Here is a 7,686-nt window from a genome sequence, read left to right as displayed (position 1 = left end):
TTAAAATATTGTGATGATCCCTTTCCTCTAAGTGGTGGATCCACCATCTCCTGCACAATTTCCCTTCCAGGAAATCAAGGCCTCCTCCACCTACCCGCCACCTCCTAGGTCCTGATTCAGAAAATGAAGCTTGAATAAGGTGCCTGAAAAGAGGAGCCTAGTAGCTCTGTGGGTTGAGACCCAACATCCCGCCACATTAACCCTGCGAACTCTCGCCAGGAAACGAGGCTAGAGCCATTAATGCCTAATGAGGTTGCATTGTCTTCCAATAACAAACCACCTCACCCGTTGGTTTTATAGAGGACCAGCTGTTGTTAATTGGGGAAGATGAGCATGAAATGGCAGCTTTCACACCTGACCAAGAGAGAGCTGCGGGATCGTGGGGCAAGATGGGAACTGCCTGCAGCAGGTAGGGGGCTTCTCAGCTCTGTCTTGGTGACAGAGAGACACAGAGACAGCATGGGTTCCCATTCCTCTCACATCCTTAGCAGGCAGAAAAAATATAAAAGAGTGTCAGGTTCATTTATCATTTCACCCCTCCTCCTACAGCCTAACACCATCCACTTGCCATGTGTCATCTCCATTTGCTTGCATGTGTGTCTCTCTAGCAAGGTGAAGGGCAACTCAAAGCCAGGGGCCACAACCAGAGCCCAACCCAGCACCTGGCATATTCCAGGCTCTGCAGAGGAGGCACAGCCAGCTCTCTACCACTGATCCTGGCCTCTGCTCCTCAGTCCAAGGTGACCAGACCAGGGATCAGTGACTCAAGGGCCTGGATCTCACATATGAGCCAGATCGATTGCATTTTCTCTTTTGGCATTTCATCAGAGATACAGAAAGAGATTGCTACTTAGCAGTGGGAATGAAAGCAAAGGTTATAGAGGGAAGTTCTGTGATGTAGAGGGTTAGGATAGCCATTTGTTGCAGGAGCAAGCCCACCAGAGCTGGGAGCTAATCCATACGGACCAGAGACTGCAGAAAGAGCTGGGAAATCTTGTCTGCCATGTGCATTTTAACCTTTTAGTCTCGTTGTTCCTCTGGAGACACCTGGAAGCACATTATATTATCTCCATTCACAGATGGGGAAACTGAGGTTCCGTGATGTTAAGATCTTCATTGGATGGCAGAGCAGGGACTTGAACCAAATCTGTGACTCCCCTCCAGTGCTCTTTTGGTGGCACTACACTGTTACTGATGGCATTTGAGGACCACTGCAGGTCCTTCTGCTGGCCAGCAGAGGTAAAAAGCTCCACTTCAGGGAACTCAGTCAGGCTGCCTTGTCTCCTGCAGACTGAGAAAAGCACAGCCCTCGCTCTCTGCCTGTATTTGCCTTTATTTTCAGTGTCGCTGTGAAAGACGGGAATGCAGAGCATTAAAACATGTACTGTAAATAAACCAAATTAAAGTAAAATTGACTCATTTAGCAACCAGCCTCCGATCTTGCATTAGAGGCAATTGAAGAGATTTCACAGATTTTAGTAACCAGATAAGATTATTATATAAACAGACTTCTGCATTGAATGATGAGCCATATCTTGAGGAGAATATTTGAAATCAATGGCAATACAGGCTGAGAATTAAGTAATGTGGTTAAGCACCTTTGAATGATGCCATTTTTAAGAGCTGATTAGAAATAAATATGCCAATTTCAGCAGAGCTGATAGCTGGAATAAAGTGATGATTAATCATTTTGGGTCTGAGAGCCACGGAGACCATCTTGGCATTGCCAGAGTTCTGGCCAAACTCTGGTTTGCTAGAGAGAGGTTGAGAAAGTTCTGGGGCCTGATGGTAGCCTGGGGAAGGAACAAGAAAGAAGATAGAGTCCTCATGCAGAACCACAGCTCTGCCTACCAAGGGGCCGACCATGGCTGTGTGGCGAGGAGGTGCCTGAGAGCCAGTGGAAGATTAGCTATAAGCTGCTTAAGCTGCTCACACAGGAGGGAGCCTGCAGTACAGGGAGGAAATTATGGTTGGGGACACCGACGACCCTGAGATTGCATTTGGAATGCCCAATTACCATTCAACTGGGAAATGACTGGTCTTTTGGCTGCCCTGTAATCATCTCTCACCTGGACAATTGCACCAGTTTCCCAAAGGGTCCCCACGTGAGCTGACAGATGCATTCCATACACGGTCACCATAGTGATCTTTCCGAAGCGTTGTTTGGATCCTGTCACTCACCTCAGAAAACCTGCTGCTGCCTCCCTTTCTCCTTAGGGCCAAGTCCAGGTACCTTAGCTTAAAGTTCAAGGCCCTCAGTGACCTGTCTCTGTTGCCTCACTTCTCTCCATTCCTCATTCTTGCTTTTCAATAGGTACAGAAGAAGATTTTAGTGGGGCTAGACATTTCCTGTTCTTTCTGGTGTTGTCTCTGCTCCTACTGGACGCTCCCACCTCCTCTGTCTGCTAAAACTCCACCTTTTCCCCACCTAATTCGAAGCCCACCTAGATTATTCCTTCCTCCAACCCAAGCAGGACTAGCCGCTCTCTCTGTTACCAGCATAACTGAACAAGCCTTTTCCTGTTTCACATCAGTATCATTCATGATCTCTTTTGTATTCCAAAACTACGTACTGGAAACTCTGCAGTGCCACTCACTGTGGTTGGCCCTGAAGATACAGGGAGGTCCCTGCCCTCAGAAGCTCAGAGTTTCACACCAAACATTTATTACTCTATGAAACTATCTCTGCTCTGAGAGGCAAAACACACATTTAATTAACCTGAAACAAGGCGGGTGATCAATAAGTGGTTGAATGAATGAATGAGAGATCAAACAAATGAATGGGTGACAAAGGTGAACCAGTGGAAGGAGGTTGCACTGAAGCCAAATTTTTCTTGGTAGAAGAAATGGGATTCTGACAGCTACCTAGCACTGCACAAGCTGTCGTCTATAAGACTGAGCTCTCAGGAACGTGAGGTATCCATGCAGAGGTAGACCATCTGTCAATGAGGGTTCAGAAAGACTCCGACTTATCTATGAGATTGAAGATGCAGTGCCACAGATCCCAGGCCTAGCCCCACTACTGACTCACTCAGTGCCCTCAGGTAGAGCACATCCTCTTTTTGAGCCTCAGTTTCCCCATCTGTAAAATGAAGACTTTGAACTATGAGTTGTTGATCATGGAGCCCTCTGCTAATATGAAGAAAATGAGTGTTTCTTTTGACTGTTGGTGACTTCCAACCAACCCAGCTGTGAATAGTGGACCATGAGGGTGTGACTTGATCCATGCTGGGTGCAGAGAAAAACATAACAAACATGAGATGATGAAGAAAAATTAAGTGCATGATTTTGTAACAGAAGTCTGATAAATGTGAGAGAAGCTCTGATGAGCTAATGCAGGCTGGGAGGGCTTCCTGGAGGAGATACAACATTGACCTGAGGATGAGTTGGACTTAAATATTTGGGGAAAAAATGAGTGAATTTAGACCAATGTGAAGAGCAGCTCTGAATCAGCAAGGCAATGCCTTAAAGGCCCTCTATGGATGCATCAACATGCCATGCCCTCATCCCTAACCTGGGACATATCTGGAAGGAGGTCTTGTTTAGCTTCTTGCTCAAAATAGACAAATATGGTTCTTCTTTGCTGTTTTTATCCTTGTTTTCTGCCTTCAGCAGGCCCATATCCTCTGGCTCCTTGAGGCTCTGGGCTGTGCGCCACCCCTAATCTGGAAGAACTGAATGTGGGGATGTAGAAGCAGAAGATGGGCTCCCTGGGAAGGATTCTGTCTCTGGTCCTCATGGCTCTGTAGGCTATGGAGCCCTGCTGCTCAGGAGATGAGAGCTATGAATTCTCTAACAGCTCCTAGAAGGGGGCTGCTATACCCAGGTTAGCCAAGAATAGGCAGAGGACCCCACTCCCCAGGTCATCAGCCAGGATCTGGTTATCCCCTGAGGGAGCAGGGGCTAGGGGGCTGGGAATGTCCATCTTTGCTTGAGCTGCTTTCCTGTGTGAGACCATCTGTCCTCAGCCTGCTTTTCACTATTCTGCCTATCCATACATCTCCAAAACTCACAGCTCTATGAGCTTAGGATGTTGGGGCCCTGGGTGACTGAAGCCATGCGAAGGCCTTCCCAGTCAGCTGCCAAGCTCAAGATAAAGTCAGAGAAGGAGGCCTGGTATGGTCATGTGAGTCTTCCTGCTTCTCCTCACAACTCACTTCCCACCCCTGCTTTCTACCTTCTCAGGACAACTGCCTGAGGCCAGCAGAACTCCTAGAGATCATTTAAGATCATGATTTTAGACGGGGAAACTGAGGCTGGGGGAATGCAGGTGACTTGCCCAAGATCCCAGGATGAAGTAACTAAAGAACAAGAGACCAGAGTTCCTTGGCACCCCATCCTGTTTGCTGTCCACCACAGATGATATCCTGGCCTCAGCAATCATCCACGGGACTTTTCTCCCCACTACATGGTGAAGCATTGTGGGCAGGGCCCACATTCCCTACAGTGCCCAGAAAAGTGATACCTTTCTCTCTCCTTCCTTTTCCTCTTCCCTACCTGCTCCATATGCCCTGGGCCCTCTGAGGTGCTACTGTCTCACTGGCCCAGCTCTCCCAGCCTCATTCAGTACCTGGAACCCTGCAGCCCTTGACTGTTGGCTAAGTGTTGTGTTGTCACCAAGCTGCAACCTTGGTTACACTCTTCTCTTTAGTTCTGTTTGGGCTGAGCCAAACAAGAAACACATCCATAACCAAGTGTTTAAGTCAAATGTACATGTTTACTTCCTGTTTCTTCCCATCTCCCCTTGGCACAAGGGATATGGGGAGGAGGGCCAGGGTATGTCCCCAATCTCACCCACCCTGTGGAGCCTGTGCAGGTGACAGAGGAAGAGGCCTGCCCTTGGCTAGAATTGTAGGCAACTACTTCCAGTCTAGGGAGAGCCACCTGCTCTATCAGGGGCCCAGCAGCAGCGGCACTGCTGGCAGACTTCCTGTGTGCCCAGGATAGGAGACACTTGGTTCCTCTTTTTATGAGCTAACCAGACTAAGTGTAGCTGCAGTTTCTATCAGTCACTGCCAGACATACCCACTTACTTCTCCCTCACTTCTTTCCAAGGAATCATACTTATTCAAGTTCAAGCCAAGAGGTTTGTTATCATAACACATAATTTTTAGGGTGATAGGCCTGGAAAGTTCTACTTATTATATTGACAATGAATGCCACTCTGCAGGGACTCCTGTTACATGACACATTGAGCTTATAATCTCTGGCCCAATCAGGTGAGACTTGGGCGCTTCCCCCACTGACCACCATCTAAAACTCAACTACAACAGGACTTGGCTCTGATGCACTATAGAGTGAGAGGGTGATTGAAAATTTCTCACAGAGCAACTTACTGGGAAAGGCACTTAGTGTCTCCTTTTTGTTGGTTGTGGTTATAGACTTGCCAGGAAACGTGGAAGCACTTCTTCCTCTGTCTCCCTTCTCACATAGGAGAAAATAGTATGGTGTTCCTCAAGGCTTAGGAACCTTTATTTCCAGGGGACTTTTTAAAATTTTGATATTTCGGAGCATGATGGTAGAATTTTCCAGTACACGGAGGAGGCTTTTGAGTTTGAGGGGAGAAGGCTGTAAGAATATTTAGCCTGGTGATCTGAGGGAAGATGAATGTGGGGCTTTTGAAGTTGAAGAGATATGTAGCACAAACCTGGGGCTTAGAGGAGCTTGAAGGGAAGGGCAGCCAGAGGCTATCACCCCAGTGGTACCAGCGTCACCATGTCCTATGCCCCACCTCCCACAGACACTTAGCCACATGCCTGGGCCTTATGAGAGGGTGTGTTTATTTAGAGGTCAAGGAAAGTTCAGTGTTTTGAATCTGTATGGACATGGCTGGAACAGGGATGGTGGCCATGGGATAGGGCAGACAAAGGGGGACTGAACTACCTCAGCAAAAGCCAGAGACCAAGCTGAGGTCCCGTGGGAGCCTCCGCTCTGGCCCCTGGTTGCCCTCTTGTTGCTCATACAAAGCTGGGTGGGCTGCCCTGGAGACATACATTCCACTCAGGGCTCCCTTTCTTTTAGATTTATTTTTAATTCAACAAACTATTGCAATCAACTCTGTTTGAGGCCATGTACTTGGCACTTGGCGTAGAGAAATGAACCAGACATAGGCCAACGGGTCCTAAAAAATCTGGGACTCTATTGAAGAGCAGTCAAGAAACAAAAAATAGCAGCAGAGTAAGATAAAGACAGTGGTATGACTGAGTGAGCAGGGACCTTGTGAAAACCTGAACAGGGGCCCCTCTAGGTGTTGGAGTCAGAAAAGGTTTTCAGAAAACATGACACCCAGGACGATGGGTATCTCTCACCAGACCAGTGAGGTAAGTCGCTTAAACACACCCTACATTCCCAGCACTTGGCTTAAAGGAACTTCATCTACTTTCCCAGATGAGTCTTGCAATAACTGTGGTTTCTGATCTTATTCTCCAACACTCTCGTCTTCCCCAGCTGTATAAACATTTGGGCAAAGTGACTGGGTATAAGCAATTATTCTGGGAACTTAGGGAAGAGCCCAAAGAGGGCCATGCACATGCATTTAAATGATGTCTCTCACTTCCAGTGAGAGCAGGTGCCCAGCGAGCAGCTCAGGAAAGCACTTGTGCTTCTTGTGGGCCCATTGCTCAGTAACAACATCAGCCAACAAACAGCAAAATCTCCCTAAGTGATCCCTCCAGACACTCATTCTCAATGCAGTCGATAATCATGTCCAGGCACTGACAGGGTAGGGACAGCTTTAGCAGGGATGGAGCCTGCTCAGAAGAGAGGGATTTCCTCCTTTGAAAAGTTTCTGTCATATGCTAGCTGTCCCAGTGGTATACCTCTGGTCTGGGGCTGCAGGGGGTGGGATGAGGGAGGGGCAGGGCAGGCCTGAAACAGCAGAGGTGGGAACTCCTGGGGGCTGGTTCAAAGTTCCATGAGTCTGTGTCCCTGTTCAGGACTCCAGGCATGGGACTACTGATGTTCTCTTGTTACTGGAAAGTGGGAATAAGGTCTTTAAGTAAAGAGAAATCGTGTTCTTTGAGTACGTTTGTTAGACCCTTTTATACATGTTACTCATTTAGTGTAAGATGGAGTTATCACCCACTTACAGAAGAGAAAACTGAGGCTCAGACAGGATTGAGACTCATTGCCACCAGCTAGGAGAAATCAGTTGGAAATTGAATTCGGGTATGTTTGAACCTTCAGCCAGCCTTCTCTCCACTGGTCCACCCTTCCTGACGGTCACTAGTGGGTTTGGTCAGAGGGCTAGGGTGAAGTAGGGAAGGCCTGAGGGTATAAACTCTAAGGGGACACTCACTCTTGGGGTAGTGCAAGTGTAGGGCAGCACCTCAGAGTGAGGACCTCCTTCAACCTGGTGCCTCAGCCCGGGAAGCAGCCCCAGGCCTTCCTCAGCTCATGTTTGACCCACAGGTATTCCATACTTTCTTCCAGAGATGTGAAAAGGTATTGTCAATGTGACCATGACATTGAGAACACAAAACAAAGCATCTGTATTTTTTCTATATCAGATTAATGAAGTTGGAGTTTCCACTCACCAGGGTTCATGAGGAGTCTACTGTCTGTCCCTGTAGAGCCCCTTTCCCAGTCCTCTGATTCACATAAGACCCTCATGCTTATGCAGTTAAAAACAAATGACTGTGGTTCCATCTTCATCTCTATTAGTTTATTATTGTCTCTTGTGGCCTC

The sequence above is a fragment of the Pteropus alecto genome, unplaced genomic scaffold (assembly GCF_000325575.1).
Source record: "Pteropus alecto unplaced genomic scaffold, ASM32557v1 scaffold155, whole genome shotgun sequence".
Classification (NCBI taxonomy): domain Eukaryota; kingdom Metazoa; phylum Chordata; class Mammalia; order Chiroptera; family Pteropodidae; genus Pteropus; species Pteropus alecto.
The sequence above is the reverse complement of the archived record's forward strand: the minus strand, read 5'-3'. Positions refer to the sequence as shown.